This window comes from Bos javanicus, chromosome 3 (genome assembly GCF_032452875.1).
Source record: "Bos javanicus breed banteng chromosome 3, ARS-OSU_banteng_1.0, whole genome shotgun sequence".
Classification (NCBI taxonomy): Eukaryota; Metazoa; Chordata; class Mammalia; order Artiodactyla; family Bovidae; genus Bos; species Bos javanicus.
The window spans coordinates 119,209,618-119,226,824 of NC_083870.1; the positions used below are offsets into that span (position 1 = coordinate 119,209,618).

Genomic DNA, 17,207 nt, shown 5'->3' on the forward strand with positions numbered 1-17,207 from the left:
TTTTGAGCATGAGTAAACTGTTTGCCAGATCATTCCGCTTGACATCTCCTTGGTCACAACTGCACCAACATAAGTACCCCAGCTATAAGGTGGTAAAAAAAGCTGGGGTCTGGCATTTCTAATCTCTGCCATGGATGGTGGCTATGCTAATGAGCAGATAACAAAGAGAAGGCCGCTTAAGCAACAGTGAAAGAAAGTGAAAGTGAAATCGCTCAGTCGTGTCTGACTCTTTGCAACCCCATGGACTGTAACCTATCAGGCTCCTCTGTCCATGGGATTTTCCAGGCAAGAGTACTGGAGTGGATTGCCATTTCCTTCTCCAGGGGACCTTCCCAACCCAGGGATCGAACCCAGGTCTCCTGTGTTGTAGACAGATGCTCTACCATCTGAGCCACCAGGGAAGCCCAGTACAAGGTAAGCAACAGTACAAGATAGCATTACCTTTATAATACATGTGAATATCCGCTGGGGGAAAAAAAATCTCTCCTCATTGTTCTTTTTCAAAGTTTTCAGTTATTTTCAGTTTGTGATTGACATCTGAGTTTGCACAACCTGTTGTATCACCATTTGTCTAGGTCCCATTTTCTTTTGCCATCAAATGATAGGATTTGGCTATACGAACTTCTGGATATTTCCGAGGTTTCCAGTTCTGGTCCCACAAGACAGTGAGCTGTTCAGAAGCCAGTGTTTGACAGCTTAGACCGAGGAGGAGCATTTGTGTTTGGTGGGTGCATGTCAGAACTACAGAGTGTGAGGCTTAGCTTTGCAGCTGTTGGTTTGTCAGCATGGTGGTTCACCAAGGTGGTGCCCTGGAAGCTGGGGTGGAGACCTCGTGCTCATTACCACATGCACTTTGATCCAGCATGCTCATTGGGAGCTGGTTGTGCGCCAACCTCGCTCATTAGAACCCCCAAAGCTTCAAGGCTGAGTTCTCCAGGGGTTCAAATCTCAACCCTCCTTGTCTCAGAAGCCGCATCCTCTGAGGACCTTTCCTTGGCTGCGCTCTATCCATGTTTGATTACCTCATTAGAAACTCTTTAATGAGGCAAGAGTTTCAGGATGGTTAGCAGCAGAGTTAGCTTGAAGACAGAGCCCAAGGGAGTATATTACCTCATGGTTGGGGAAAAACAGGCTCTGGTATTATTGGTAAACAGTCCGAAGCCATAGTTAACTCATTTCTGATAAGGCGAGGTTAGAAGGCAATAGAAAAGAGCAGCTTTCATGCAGAATCAGTGCTAAGCTTGTATTATAAGACCTAGACCTGAGTCCCAGTTCAATCGCTAGGAGTAGGCTCTCTGAAAAGAGCCAATTACCAGGTACTATTACTACTCGATTCACAGTGGTGTTAGAATATATTTAAATAAGCATGTTAATGCATTTTAGCTGCATAGCATAGAATAGAATAGGTTGATTAGGATTATTATTTTGAAAGATGTATTTGAATACAGCATCTAATCACTTAAGTATTAGCATGTCATTTAAATACACTCAAATATATATCTGGCTTCCTTGGTGGCTCAGATGGTAAAGAACATGCCTGCAGTGCAGGTGACTCAGGTTCAGTCCTGGAGTTGGGAAGATCCCCTGGAGAAGGGAATGGCTACCCACGCCAGTATTCTTCCCTAGAGAATTCCATGGATAGATATAGTAAAGTGATATGTTAGTACTCATGTGCTTAGAAATTTTAAAATGCATTTTAACCCTCTGAATCTTTTTCAATCTCTTCATTGAATAAAAATTAATTAATTTGGAAGTTAATAAAAATTCAGATTAAAAATCCAAATAATAGGTGTCACTTATTGTATTGTTATACAAATTGAAACTGTATTGGACAAATGGCTGAATAAACACGTTTGGTTTTTGTGTCCACTCCAGATTTCATTAAATGACAGAAAAGATCATTTCTAAAATGTAAAACTGCATTAATAATTAGGAAAGTCAGAAGTAATGTCATCAGTTAGCAGATATTTTATAGATTACTTAGAAAGGAAAAGCCCTGTGAAGTGACTGAGACAGTGCAGATGAAAACCCCCAAATACGCAGGGAAGATGTCTATGAAGATAAGCATGATCGGTTTTCTATTAACAGATGCAAGAGGCAGAAACCACTGCAGGGCTTTGCCAGGTGATTAACTGGGGAGCTACTTGAACGAGTCTGCATGAACCAGTTCCTCCCCAGTTTTCTTAGGGTGCATTTGTTCACAGTTCAAAATTACTACTTGTTGAAATCAGAGCCAGAGAAGTGTGGTCCTGTATAGGTAGCCACAGATCCAAAAAGGTAAGACTCTGGTACATCATGTTTACCAAGTAAAGGAGATAATTGTATGTGATACACTCCAGTAAAATAAATGGTTCAAAAATGAGAGAGACAGGGGATAAAAGAAGTCAGGGTGAAAAACAAAAATGTAAAACATATTTTTAAGCCCATGACTTTTTATATAGAATGTAATACAGTTTTTTTTTTTTTTTTAAATAGAATCTGGTTCTAAAGTGCTAAATAATGTTAATTTTAGAGTAGTTGGTTTGGGGGAAGAGCATGCTAATGTTCTTGGTTTCTTGAAGCGCATTCTGATTCAATACAAAATATGTTTAATATGTGTTAAAAATGCAAGAGAAACTATAAAAAATATCTATAAATGTGAAATTTCCAAAATACTGAGTAAAAAGTGGAAGAAAAATCAATTATACAATTCACTGATAAAAGGTAAGAAAAATGACCAGATTTTAAATACCAAATAACATAATAAATACATGAGTTACAAATCAAAATATATCAAAAATTTCAATGAAGAAAAATGTAATAAATTAAACTTTTCATGGAGAATTGCTCTTCAGTTCAGTTCAATTGCTCAGTCATGTCCAACTCTTTGCCACCCCATGAACTGCAGCACGCCAGGCCTCCCTGTCCATCACCAACTCCTGGAGCTTACCCAAACCCATGTCCATTGAGTCGGTGATGCCATCCAACCATCTCATCCTCTGTCATCCCCATCTCCTCCCTCAATTTTTCCCAGCATCAGGGTCTTTTCAAATGAATCAGCTCTTCACATCAGGTGGCCAAAGTATTGGAGTTTCAGCTTCTTCATCAGTTGTTCCAATGAACACCCAGGACTGATCTCCTTTAGAATGGACTAGTTGGCTCTCCTTGCAGTCCAAGGGACTCTCAAGAGTCTTCTCCAACACCACAGTTCAAAAGCATCAATTCTTCAGTGCTCAGCTTTCCTCACAGTCCAACTCTCACATCCATACATGACTACTGGAAAAACCACAGCCTTGACTAGACAGACCTTTGTTGACAAAGTAATTGCTCTTAGTGCAATTAAAAAAAAAAAACTACATTTTTTTGATACTTTATCTATAAACTACATCTAAAACAAAATGGCATGGAAGGGTCAAAGAAGAAATACTGAATGCAAGAAAATATTTGCAAATGATGTGACTGACAAGGGGTTAATATCTAGAGTAAATGAACAGCTCACACAACTCAACATCAAAAAAATAAAGAAACAATCCTATTTAAAAATGAGCAGAAGACCTGAAAAGACATTTTTCCAAAGAGGAAATACAGATGGCCAACAGGCTGTGAAATGATGTTTCACATCACTAACTATCAGGGAAATGCAAATCAAAGCCTCAATAAGATATCACCCCATACTTGTCAGAATGGCTGTCAGCAAAATGGACATAAGAAGCAAATGTTGGTAAGGGTGTGGGGAAGAGGGAACCCTTGTACGCTATTGGTAGAAATGCATATTGGTACAACCATTGTGGAAAACAGTATAGATGGTTCTCAAAAAAGTGAAAATAGAACCAACACATGACCCAAGAAAACATCTATTCCCGCTTTATTGCCTATGCCAAAGCCTTTGACTGTGTGGATCACAATAAACTGTGGAAAATTCTGAGAGAGATGCGAATACCAGACCACCTGACCTGCCTCTTGAGAAATCTGTATGCAGGTCAGGAAGCAACAGTTAGAACTGGACATGGAACAACAGCCTGATTCCAAATAGGAAAAGGAGTACGTCAAGGCTGTATATTGTCACCCTGCTTATTTAACTTCTATGCAGAGTACATCATGAGAAATGCTGGGCTGGAAGAAGCACAAGCTGGAATCAAGATTGCTGGGAGAAATATCAATAACCTCAGATATGCATACGACACTACCCTTATGGCAGAAAGTGAAGAACTAAAGAGCCTCTTGATGAAAGTGAAAGAGGAGAGTAAAAAAGTTGGCTTTTAGCTCAACATTTAGAAAACTAAGGTCATGGCATCCAGTCCCGTCACTTCATGGGAAATAGATGGGGAAACAGTGGAAACAGTGTCAGACTTTATTTTTCTGGGCTCCAAAATCACTGCAGATGGTGATTGCAGCCATGAAATTAAAAGATGCTTACTCTTTGGAAGGAAAGTTATGACCAACCTAGATAGCATATTCAAAAGCAGAGACATTACTTTGCCAACAAAGGTCCATCTAGTCAAGTCTATTGTTTTTCCAGTGGTCGTGTATGGATGTGAGAGTTGGACTGTGAAGAAAGCTGAGCGCCGAAGAATTGATGCTTTTAAACAGTGTTGGAGAAGGCTCTTGAGAGTCCCTTGGACTGCAAGGAGATCCAACCAGTCCGTCCTAAAGGAGTTCAGTCCTGGGTGTTCATTGGAAGGACTGATGTTGAAGCTGAAACTCCAATATTTTGACCACCTGATGCAAAGATCTGACTCGTTGGAAAAGACCCTGATGCTGGGAAAGATTGAGGTCAGGAGGAGAAGGGGATGACAGAGGATGAGATGGTTGGATGGCATCACCGACTCGATGGACATGGGTTTGGGTGGACTCCAGGATTTGGTGATGGACAGGGAGGCCTGGCGTGCTGTGATTCATGGGGTTGCAAAGAGTTGGATATGACTGAGCAACTGAACTGAACTGAATATACTAAACAATAGAAAAAGAAAAAAAAGATACTAATTTGAAAAGATATGTGAATCCCAGTGTTCATAGCAATCTACAAATGTCAGTAAAGGAAGCAAATTAAGTGTTCATCAACAGCTGAATGACTTAAGAAATGTGCTATTTGTGTATGTATAGTTGATTTTCAGTCACTAAGTTGTGTCCAACTCTTCGTGACCCCCGGACTGCAGCACATCAGGCTTCTCTGTCCTCTACTATCTCCCAGAGTTTGCTCAAATTCATGTTTATTGGGTCACTGATGCTATCCAGCCATCTCATCCTCTGCTGCCCCCCTTCTCCTTTTGCCCTCAGTCTTCCCCAGCATCAGGGTCTGTTCCGATGGGTTGGCTCTTCACATCCGGTGCCGAAGGATTGGGTCTTCAGTTTTAGCCTCAGTCCTTCCAATGAACATTCGGGACTGATCTTTAGGATTGTCTGGTTGATCCCCTTGCCGTCCAAGGGACTCTCTAGAGTCTTCTCCAGCACCACAGCTCTAAAGCATAAATTCTGGCACTCAGCCTTCTTCATGGTCTAGATAGTAGTCCACAAGAAGGATAAAATAAAAAGAATGAAATTTTGCCATGGTTGAATTTGGAGGACATTACGCTAAGTGAAATAAATCAGACAAAGACAAATACTGTATTATTATCACTTATATGTGGAATCTATAAAACTCTGCAAATTAGTGAATATAAGAAAAAAGAAACATACTCACAGATATAGAGAACAAACTACTGGTTACCAGTGGGGAGAGGGAAGGGAGTAGGGCTTATATAGGGGAAGGGGTTAAGAGGTATAAATTATTACCTATATAATCCACAAGAATGTATTGCACAGCATAGGGAATATAGCCAATATTTTATACTAAACATAAATTAAGTAAAACATTTAGAAATTGTGAATCACTATATTGTACATCTATAACATAATATTGCACATTGAATATATTTCAGTTTAAAAAGCATATATTGGGTTTATTTTGTTTGTTTATTTTATAGAATATTCCAAAATTACATCTTTGCTTTGACATAGATTGAAATCTTCATAAGTTTAAGTGGCTAATTCATGCTGATGTACGGCAGAAATCAAACCAATATTGTAAAGTGAAAGTGAAAGTCGCTCAGTCGTGTCCAACTCTTTGCGACCCCATTGACTCTACAGTCCATGGAATTCTCCAGGCCAGAATACTGGAGTGGGTAGCCTTTCCCTTCTCTTCCCAACCCAGGGATTGAACCCAGGTCTCCCACATTGCAGGCTGATTCTTTACCAGCTGAGCCATCAGGGAAGCCCATATTGTAAGCCAATCATCAATCAATTAAAAATATATAAATATTTTTTAAAAGTCATTTGGTCACATACAATAAAATTTAAAATATTTATTCAAAGGGGGAAAATCCTAACTTTTGGAGACTTAGAAACATGTTTCTAAATGTGCCTTGAGTTAAAGAGAAAATAAAAAGGGAAATCATAAATTAATTGAAAAGTAATAAAGTAAGAAATTCTTCTACTAACTTTGAGCTTTTTTTTTTGCTTTTGCTAGTTCCTTGAATTGTATGGTTATGTTGTTTGAGCTCTTTCCTATTTCTGAATGTAGGTACATATTATCATTAACTTCCTTCTTAGAATTGTTTTTGCTGCATCTCACAAGCTTTGATATGCTGTATTTTCACTTGTCTCAATAGACTTTTTATTTCTCTCTTGATTTCATCTTTGATGTGTTGGTTTTTCAGTAGTATAATGTTTAAGCCCCATATAACTGTGAACTATCTAGTTTTCTTCTTGTATTTAATTTCTAGATTCATACATTTGTGGTAAGAATAAGTACTTAACCTGATTTCAGTCTCCTTAAATGTATTAAAACATTTTTTTTTTTGTGACCTAACATCTGGTCTGTCCTGGAGAATACTTCATGTGTGACTGAGAAGAGCGTGCATTCTGTTGCTGTGGGATGGAATGTTTGGTAAATGTTAAGTCCATCTGCTCTAATGTTAAAGTCTGATGTTTCCTTCTTGATTTTCTGTCTGGATAATTTACACATTGCTAAAAGGGGGCCACTGAAATTTCCTGCTATTGTTGTATTGTCTGTTTCTTCCTTCATGCCTGTTAATTCTTACTTTATATATTTAGGTGCACCTACGTTGGGTGCATATGGGCTTCCCTGATGGCTCAGACGGTGAACAGTCTGCCTGCAGTGTGGGAGATCTGGGTTCCATCCCTGGGTTGGGAAGATCCCCTGGAGGAGGGCAAGGCAACCCACTCCAGTATTCTTGCCTGGAGAATCCCATGGACAGAGAAACCTGGTGGCTGCAATCCACAGGGTTGCAGAGAGTCAGACATGACTGGAGTGACTAAGAACATATGCATACATTGCTTTTAGGGCTTCCCTGGTAGCTCAGGTGGTAAAGAACCTGCTTGCAATGCAGGAGGCCCTGGTTTGATTCCCCGGTCAGCAAGATCCCCTGGAGGAGGGATAGGCTGCCCACTCCAGTATTCTTGGTCTTCCCAGCTGGTCAAGAATAACCTAATTAACTGTCTTTAAGTAGATGTCCATAAGAAATAAAATTTAAATATTGGGAAATTTAAGACACAGTCTTTTAAGTAACTCTCAAGTCAAAGAAGAGATAATTAAAAGGTAAGTACATAAAACTAAATGATACGGAAAACTCTGCATATCAAAACTTAGGTAATCCAGCTAAAGTAGTATTTATATGAAACTTCATGGCAATGTTTTCACTTGATAAAATGTATCTATTAGAATCATACAGTAGACAGTAGTGAAACATTAATGTGTTTTTCTCCAAAGATATAATATCTTTTTGTATGGCCCAGCTAGCTCAGTCAGTAGAGCATGAGACTGTTAAAGATTTAACATTGAAAAAAAATACACATGAGTTTATCCTCTTACAGTTTTGGAAGGCAGAAGCCCAAGTCAGTTTCAATGGGTCAAAATGAAATTGTCTCTTGAACTGTGTTCCTCCTGCAAGCTGTAGAGGAAAATCAGTTTCCATGCCTTCTTCAGCTCCTACAGCCTGCTTCCATTCCTCGGCTTGTAGCCCATTCCTCCACCTTCAGAGTCATTCCAATCACTGTTTAAAGATTCAATATTCTTAAAATGCCCATACTACCTAAAATGATCTACAGATTAAACACGATTTCTATCAAAATCTCAATGACACTTTTTAAAGAAATAGAAAAATTTTTTCTGGATTCATATTGAATCACAAAGGACTATGAATATGCAAATCATTCTTAAGAAAGAAGAACACAGTTGAAAGTATTACATGTCCTAGTTCTAAAATATATTACAAAACTACAATATTCAAAAGAGCATGATACTGGCATACAGACAGATTTACAGATCAGTGGGACAGGATAGACAACCCAGAAAGAAATCAATGCATATATGATCAACTGATCTTTGACATGGGTGCCAAAAATACATAAGAGGGAAAGCATAGTTTCTTCAACAAATAGTGTTAGGAAAATTGTATATCACATGCAAAAGAATGAAATTGGATCCTTATCTTACACCACACACAAACATTAACTTGAAATAGATTAAAGGCTTAAACATGAAAACTGAAATGGTAAAACTCATAGATGAAAATATAAGAGAAAATCTTCAAGATTTTCGTCTTGGTACAGACAACATAAGGAAAACTAAACAAGTGGAACTATCAAATCACCAATGATATTCAGAACTAAAGCAAAAATTTTTATAATTTGTATGGAAACACAAAAGACTAAATAGCCAAAGCAATCTCGAGGAAGAAAAGCAGAGCTAGAGTAATCAAGCTCCCTGACTTCAGACTATACTACAAACTACAGTAGAAAAGACAGTACGGGCTGCCCTGCTGCCTCAGCTAGTAATGAAGCACCTGCAGTGCAGGGGGCCTGGGTTCAATACCTGGGTCAGGAAGGTCCCCCGGAGGAGGGCATGGCAACCCACCTCAGTATTCTTGGGCTTCCCTGGTGCCTCAGCTGGTAATGAATCCACCTGCAATGCAGGGGGCCTGGGTTCAAAACCTGGGTCAGGAAGGTCCCCCGGAGGAGGGCATGGCAACCCACCTCAGTATTCTTGGGCTTCCCTGGTGGCTCAGATGGTAAAGAATCACCTGCAATGCAGGAGACCTGGGTTCGATACTTGGGTCAGGAAGATCCCCTGGAGGAGGGCATGGCAACCCATTCCAGTACTCTGGCCTGGAGAATCCCCATGAACAGAGGAGCCTGGTGGGCTACAGTCCATGGGGTTGCAAAGAGTTGGACACAACGAGTGACTAAGCACAGCACAGCATGGTACTGGCACAAAAATGGAAATAAAAACCACAGGATAGAAAACCCAGAGATAAACCCATGCACATATTATCATCTAATCTTTGAAAAAGGAAGCAAGAATATACAATGAAGAAAAGACAGCCTCTTCAATCAAGGGTGCTGGAAAAACTAGACAGCTGCTTATAAAACAATGAAATTAGAACACTCACTAATGCCATACACAAAAATAAACTCAAAATGGATTAGAGACCTTAATGTAAGGTCAAACACTATAAAACTCTTAGAAGAAAACATAGGCAGAACACTCTGATATAAATTTTAGTATCTCTTTTTCAACCTACCTCCTAGAGCAATGAAAATATAAATGACAATTAGCAAATGGGACCTAATTAAACTTAAAAGCTTTTGCATAACAAAGGAACCTATAAACAAGATGAAAAGACAACCCTCAGAATGAGAGAAAACATTTGTAAATGAAGCAAGTGACAAGTTAATCTCCAAAATATGCAAACAGCTCATGCAGCTCAATATCAAAAAACAAACAATCCAATAAAAAAATGGGTGGAAGACTTAAATAGACATTTTTCCAAAGAAGATATACAGATGATCAACAAACACATGGGAAAATGCTAAATATCATTAACTATTAGAGAAATGCAAATCAAAGCTATAATGAGGTATCATCTCACATCTGTCAGAATGGCCATTATTAAAAAATCTACAAACAATAAATGCTAGAGAGGGTGTGGGAAAAAAGGAACACTCCTGCACTGGTGGCAGGAATGTAAATTGACACAGTCACTATGGAGAACTGTTCCTTAAAAAATTAAAAATAGAATTACCACATGACCCAGCAATCCAGTACTGGGCATATACCCAGGATGAACCGTAATTCAGAAAGGCATATGCACCCCAGTGTTCATTGCAGCATGATTTGCAGTAGCCAGGATGTGGAATCAACCTAAATGTCCATCAACCGAGTAATGGATAAAGACAACGTGGTACATACATGTGATAGAATATTAATCAGTCATTAAAAAGAACAAAGCCACGCCACTTGCAGAAACGTGAATTGACATGATTATCATACTAAGTGAAGAAAATCGGCAGAGAGAAACAAATATTGTATATTAACACATGCCGGGAGCCGGCATATTGCATATTGAGTGCATATTGCATATTGAGTGCAGCACTTTTCAGGATCTGGAATAGCTCAACTGGAATTCTATCACTGCCGGGAGCCAGCGTGAGGAACTCCGCCCATGACAAAGGTCATGAGGAAGGAGGCTCGGCATACGCAAAGGCGGGATCGAGCCTCAGGAGTCCCCCTGGAAATCGAGCATATAGTCTGCCTACTTTCTGCTTTAGGCTGTCCCCCACTACCTCTCTGAAAAGTTAGCTTACAGCTCCAGTTAATAATTCCTGGGTGTGACAGTGTTTAACCTACAAACTCCTTGGAAATCCTCTAGCCTGCCTGAATAGGTTTTTCCGGCAACATGTGATTGTTCAGAGCCTCCCAACTGTGAGAAGCAGGAGATGTTCTAACTGTCTAAACACAGATTCTTTTGAGTAGTTAAAAGATTGATTAGAAATTGTATTGATGAAGGGATTTTCACTTGTTGGGCCAATGTTTGCTGCTAAGTCTCCATATCCCTTACCTGCTGTGTCCCTGGCAGTGTATTGGTTAATATAATTGGTGTAAATAGTAGCTTTAATGTTTGTAACCTGGGACCCTTGAGTTAATGTAGCCCACCACACCTTTGCTCTGTAGGAATGCAACTTTATCTAATGCTTTTGGAGGGTGGCTCCTGACCAATCACCTTTAGAGAAAAATAAGTTTTCTGAAGAAAAGGTCTTAAAATGTTAACAGGCCTCCAGGCCAGAAGATGATGCAAATCACCTAAGCTTTTGCATATGATAAGTTTGCAGGAAGAAAGCCTGGTTTGCTGCAAGACTCTACCCTTCCCCCATTATCCTCTGTGCATAACTTAAGGTATAAAAACTACTTTGAAAAATAAAGTGGCCTTGTTCACCGAAACTTGGTCTCACCATGTCGTTCTTTCTCTTACCTTCTGGCTGAATTATTCAGCCTCTTTTCTCCACTGAATTTCCTCACTGAGCTATCCTTATTTCAGCCTCTTTTCTCCACTGAATTTCCTCACTGAGCTATCCTTATTTCAGCCTCTTTTCTCCACTGAACTTTACTGAGTTATCCTCATTCTATTACTCTTTATATCCTTAATTAACATTTAATTAAGCAATTGTTTCCTGATCTTCGCCTATCGAATACCTGGTTCAGCTGGTGCAAACACATGCTTGTGGAATCTAGAAAAACGGTATAGATAATCTTATTTGCAAAACAGAAATAGAGACAGATGTAGAGAACAAATATATGGGCACCAAGTGGGGGAAGGGGGGTGGGGGGTGAACTGGGAGATGGGGGTTGACATACGGACACTACTGACACTGCGTACAGATCAGATAACAAATGAACAACTATTGTGTAACGCTACCCCATCTTCTGTGGTGACCTAGATGGGAAGGAAATCCAAAAAAGAGGAGCTGTGTGTAGCTATAAGAGGAGCTATATGTGTACATATACCCGATTATCTTTGCTTTACAGTGTACGTATACAGGATACATAAGTAAATCAGCTATACCTATACATACAGCTCCTCTTTTTTGGATTTCCTTCCCATTTAGGTCACCACAGAACATGGAGTTATACACAGAACATGTATAACACCACAGAGAATGTTATACAATACGTTCTCATTTGTTACCTATTCTATCAGTTCAGTTCAGTCGCTCAGTTGTGTCTCTTTGCAACCCCATGAATTGCAGCATGCCAGGCCTCCCTGTCCATCACCAACTCTCGGAGTTCACTGAGACTCATGTCCATCGAGTCAGTGATGCCATCCAGCCATCTCATCCTCTGTCATCCCCTTCTCCTCCTGCCCCCAATCCCTCCCAGCATCAGAGTTTTCCAATGAGTCAACTCTTCGCATGAGGTGGCCAAAGTACTGCAGTTTCAGCTTCAGCATCATTCCTTCCAAAGAAATCCCAGGGCTGATCTCCTTCAGAATGGACTGGTTGGATTTCCTTGCAGTCCAACGGACTCTCAAGAGTCTTCTCCAACATCACAGTTCAAAAGCATCAATTCTTCCATGCTCAGCCTTCTTCACAGTCCAACTCTCACATCCATACATGACCACAGGAAAAACCATAGCCTTGGCTAGACAGACCTTTGTTGGCAAAGTAATGTCTCTGCGTTTGAATATGCTATCTAGGTTGGTCATAACTTTCCTTCCAAGGAGTAAGCGTCTTTTAATTTCATGGCTGCAGTCACCATCTGCAGTGATTTTGGAGCCCAAAAAACTAAAGTCTGACACTGTTTCCACTGTTTCCCCATCTATTTCCCATGAAGTGATGGGACCGGATGCCATGATCTTCGTTTATGCAGTACCAATAGTGTATGTATGTCAATCCCTATCTCCAAATTCACCCCACCCACAATATACTCCAGTAAAAATTAATTTATAAATAAAACAGATGAATAGGATTATATCAAACTAAAAAGCTGAACAACAAAGGAAACACTCAACAAAGTAAAATGGATATGAAAGAAAATATTTGCAAACTATCTGATAGGGCTTCCCTGGTGGCTCAGATGGTAAAGAATGTGCCGGCAATGCAAGAGATCTAGGTTCAATCCCTGGGTCAGGAAGATCCCCTGCAAGAGGGCGTGACAGCCCACTCCAGTATCCTTGCCTGGAGAATCCCATGGACAGAGCAGCCTTGTGGGTTACAGTTCATGGGATCACAAAGAGGGACACGACTGAGCAAAAAGCACAGCACATATATCTGATAGGAGGTTAATCTCCAAATACTTAAAGAATTCCTACAATTCAAACAAGCTGAATTTAGAAAAGGCAGAGGAACCAGAGGTCAAATTGCCAACATTTGCTGAATCAGAGAAAAAGCAAGGGAAATCCAGAAAAGCATCTACTTCTGTTTCATTGACTACAGTAAAGACTTTGACTGTGTGGGTCACAACAAATTGTGGAAAGTTCTTCAAGAGGTGGGAATACCAGACTATCTTACCTGCCTCCCGAGAAACCTGTTTGCAGGTCAAGAAGTAACAGTTACAACTAGACATGGAACAACAGGCTGGTTCAAAATTGGGAAAGGGGTATGTCAAGGCTGTATATTGTCACCCTGCTTAACTTAACTTATATGCAGAGTACATCATGTGAAATACAAGGCTGGATGAATCACAAGCTGGAACCAAGATTTCCAGGAGAAATATAAACAACCTCACATAGGCAGATGATTCCACTCTAATGGTAGAAACTGAAGAGGAACTAAAGAACCTCTTGATATGGGAGAAAGAGGGAGTGAAAAAGCTGGCTTAAAAATCAGCATTCAAAAAACTAAGATCAGAGCATCCACTCCCATCACTTCATGGCAAACAGATGGGGGAAAAGTGGAAACAGTGATGGATTTCATTTTCTTGGGCTCCAGAATCACTGCAGATGGTGACTGCAGCCATGAAATTCAAAGACACTTGCTCCTTGGAAGAAAGTTCAGTTCAGTTGAGTCGTGTCCAACTCTTTGTGACCCCATGGACTGAAGCATGCCAGGCTTCACTGTCCCTCACCAACTTCAAGAGTTTACTCAAACTCATGTCCATTGTGGCGGTGATGGCATCCAACCATCTCATCCTCTGTCATCCCCTTCTCCTCCCACCTTCAATCTTTCCCAGCATCAGGGTCTTTTTTAGTGAATCAATTCTTCTAATTAGGTGGCCAAAGTATTGGAGTTTCAGCTTCAGCATCAATCCTTCCAAAGAATATTCAGGACTGATCTCCTTTAGGATGGACTGGTTGAATCTCCTTGCAGTCCAAGGGACTCTCAAGAGTCTTCTCCAACACCACAATTCAAAAGCATCAGTTCTTTGGAACTCAGCTTTCTTTATGGTCAAACTCTCACATCCATACCTGACTACAGGAAAAACTATAACCTTGTTGGCAAGGTAATTTCTCTGCTTTTTAATATGCTGCCTAGGTTGGTCATAGCTTTTCTTCCAAGGAGCAAGTGTCTTTGAATTTCATGGCTGCAGTCACCATCTGCAGTGATTTTGGAGCCCCCCCCAAAATAAAGTGTATTCCACTGTTTCCCCATCTCTTTGCCATGAAGTGATGGGACCAGATGCCATGATTTTAGTTTTTCAAATGTTGAGTTTTAAACCAGCTTTTTCACTCTCCTCTTTCACATCATCAAGAGGCTCTTTAGTTTTCCTTCTCTTTCTGCCATAAGGGTGGAAGAAAAACTTGGAAGAAAAGCTATGACAAATTTAGACAGTGTATTAAAAATCAGAGACATCACTTTCCTGACAAAGGTCTGTATAGTCAAAGCTATAGTTTTTCCAGTAGTCATGTATGGATGTGAGAGTTGGACCATAAAGAAGGCTGAGTGCTGGAGAATTTTTGCTTTCAAACTGTGTTGTTGGAGAAGACTCTTGAGGGTCCCTTGGACTGCAAGGAGATCAAACCAGTCAATCCTAAAGAAAATCAACCCTGAATATTCATTGGAAGGATTGATGCTAAAGCTGAAGTTCAGATACTTTGGCCACCTGATGTCAAGAGCTGACTCATTGGAAAAGATCCTGATGCTGGGAAAGATTGAGGGCAAGAGGAGAAGGGGACACAGAGGTTGAGATGGTTGGATGGCATCACTATCTTAGTGGACATGAATTTGGGCAAACTCTGAGGGATAGTGAACGACAGGGAAGCCTGGCGTGCTGCAAGTTCATGCAATCACATAAAGTCGGACACAACATAGGGACAAAAACATAAATAGGCTAAGGACTTAAGTAGACAGTTCTCCAAAGAAGACATATTCATACAAATATTCAACAGACACGCTGAAAAATGCTCAACATCACTAATCATCAGGGAAATTCAAATCAAAAGCAAAGTGAAACATCATCTAATACTTGTCAGGATGGCTATTTTCAAAACTGAAAATGCAAGGCAACGGATTTTGGCAAGGATGTGGAGAAACCGTACAGTGTGGATGAGAACGCAGAGTGATGCACGTCTATGTAAAAAGTATAAACGTTTCTCAAAAAATGACAACTAGAACTACACATGAACGAACAATCCCTTTTCTGGGTATTTTTCCAAAAGAATTGAAATCAGCATCTGGAAGAGATTTTAGCATTCCTGTGTTCACTGCTGCAGTATTCACAGCTGCCAAGACGTGGACACAATCCAGCTGTCCATCAACAAGTGAATGAACAAAGAAACTGCTGTCTGTACGTACAGTGGAATACTATTTACCCTTTCAGAAAAGGGAAGTTTTGTTCACAAATTTTATGCTAGTGTCCATTGTTGCTTTGCACACCTTATTCAAGAGTCCACGTTGTATTTAGTTGCATTGAGCAGCTTCAGCACATGCAACAAATTCTGACAAGTTCTTTTCATTTTTATTGTTACAAATGTCTTCAAATTTTCCTTGTTTTGGCATCTTAGACACACCCATCATTTAAAAGTGGACATTTAATTTCCAAAAATTGGGTTTTTAAAAATATCTTTGAGATTAACTAATCATTTTGATATTAATTACTCATTTAAAGACTTCCTTCTCTACAGTCACCCTCTGTGCTTTTCCATTCTTTTAATTTTATCAAGGTTTTCAACGGCTAACTCAAAGAGCTCTCTCGGAAAACGTCACACTGCAATTGAAAATATGTGGGCTGTTTTCAAATATTTTTGATAGTTACTTCTAACATAATTCCACAGTAATAAGAGAGCAGCCTATGTGTGATTTCAATGCCTCTACACAATGAAATTTCTGCACCTTGTTTTATGTCCCTGGATATGTTCCAGTGTCTCCTTGTTTATAGTCTATGGGAACTTGAATAGAATTTGTATCCTGCTGTTGTGTGAAAATTGTGTAAATCTTTTTTTTTTTTTTAACTTTATTTTATTTTTAAATTTTACATAATTGTATTAGTTTTGCCAAATATCAAAATGAATCTGCCACAGGTATACACGTGCTCCCCATCCTGAACCCTCCTCCCTCCTCCCTCCCCATACCATCCCTCTGGGTCGTCCCAGTGCACTAGCCCCAAGCATCCAGTATCGTGCATCGAACCTGGACTGGCAACTCGTTTCTTACATGATATTTTACATGTTTCAATGCCATTCTCCCAAATCTTCCCACCCTCTCCCTCTCCCACAGAGTCCATAAGACTGTTCTATACATCAGTGTCTCTTTTGCTGTCTGGTACACCGGGTTATTGTTACTATCTTTCTAAATTCCATATATATGCGTTAGTATATTGTATTTATGTTTTTCCTTCTGGCTTACTTCACTCTGTATAATAGGCTCCAGTTTCATCCACCTCATTAGAACTGTAAATCTTAACTATATTGAATTGGTATATAGTGCTTTTCAGGTCTACTATATCCTTCTACTTTTTGTCTGTTCTATGAATTTTTGAGAAAATAATAATTAATTTTTTCTATTAATATTGAAACTCCAACTAAAAATCTTATCTAGTTAAAAAATAATTATAATACATAGTGGAACTATATGTAACCTGTTCTGTATTTTCCAAGTCTCCTGTAAATGTGTTATCATACTTCCATAACTTAAAAAATAAAACATTTTTTACAAAGGGAAATTTTGCACTATGCAAAAGCATGGGTTTATTATGCTAAGTAAAATAAGCCAATCACAAAATTGTATTATTCCACCCATTTGAGGTACCTAAAATGCTCAAATTCATAGAATCAAACAGTAAGCAGGTGGTTGCAGTGCAACTGGGCAGAGCTATTATTTAGGAGGCATAAATTTTCATCCAAACAAGATGAATAAGCTCTAGAGTTCTGCTGTACAATATTGTACCCACAGCCAACACGTTAAATTTTGTTAGGCAGTAGGTCTCTAAGTGTTCTTTACGTAACAACAACAAAAAA

General features: G+C 39.5%; 1 long non-coding RNA gene and 1 other non-coding gene across 2 annotated transcripts in view; both read right to left on the minus strand.

Moving 5' to 3' along the window:
- Window positions 1-329: 329 nt before the first annotated feature.
- Window positions 330-401, minus strand: TRNAC-ACA (transfer RNA cysteine (anticodon ACA)). Its single transcript has one exon. It is a non-coding gene; the product is annotated as a tRNA-Cys (tRNA).
- A 3,626-nt stretch (window positions 402-4,027) lies between these two features.
- Window positions 4,028-17,207, minus strand: part of LOC133245376 (uncharacterized) — a 30,362-nt gene continuing 17,182 nt past the window's right edge. The window contains exon 3 of the long non-coding RNA XR_009735660.1: window positions 4,028-5,475. This is a non-coding gene — a long non-coding RNA (uncharacterized LOC133245376). The remainder of the gene's footprint in view (window positions 5,476-17,207) is intronic.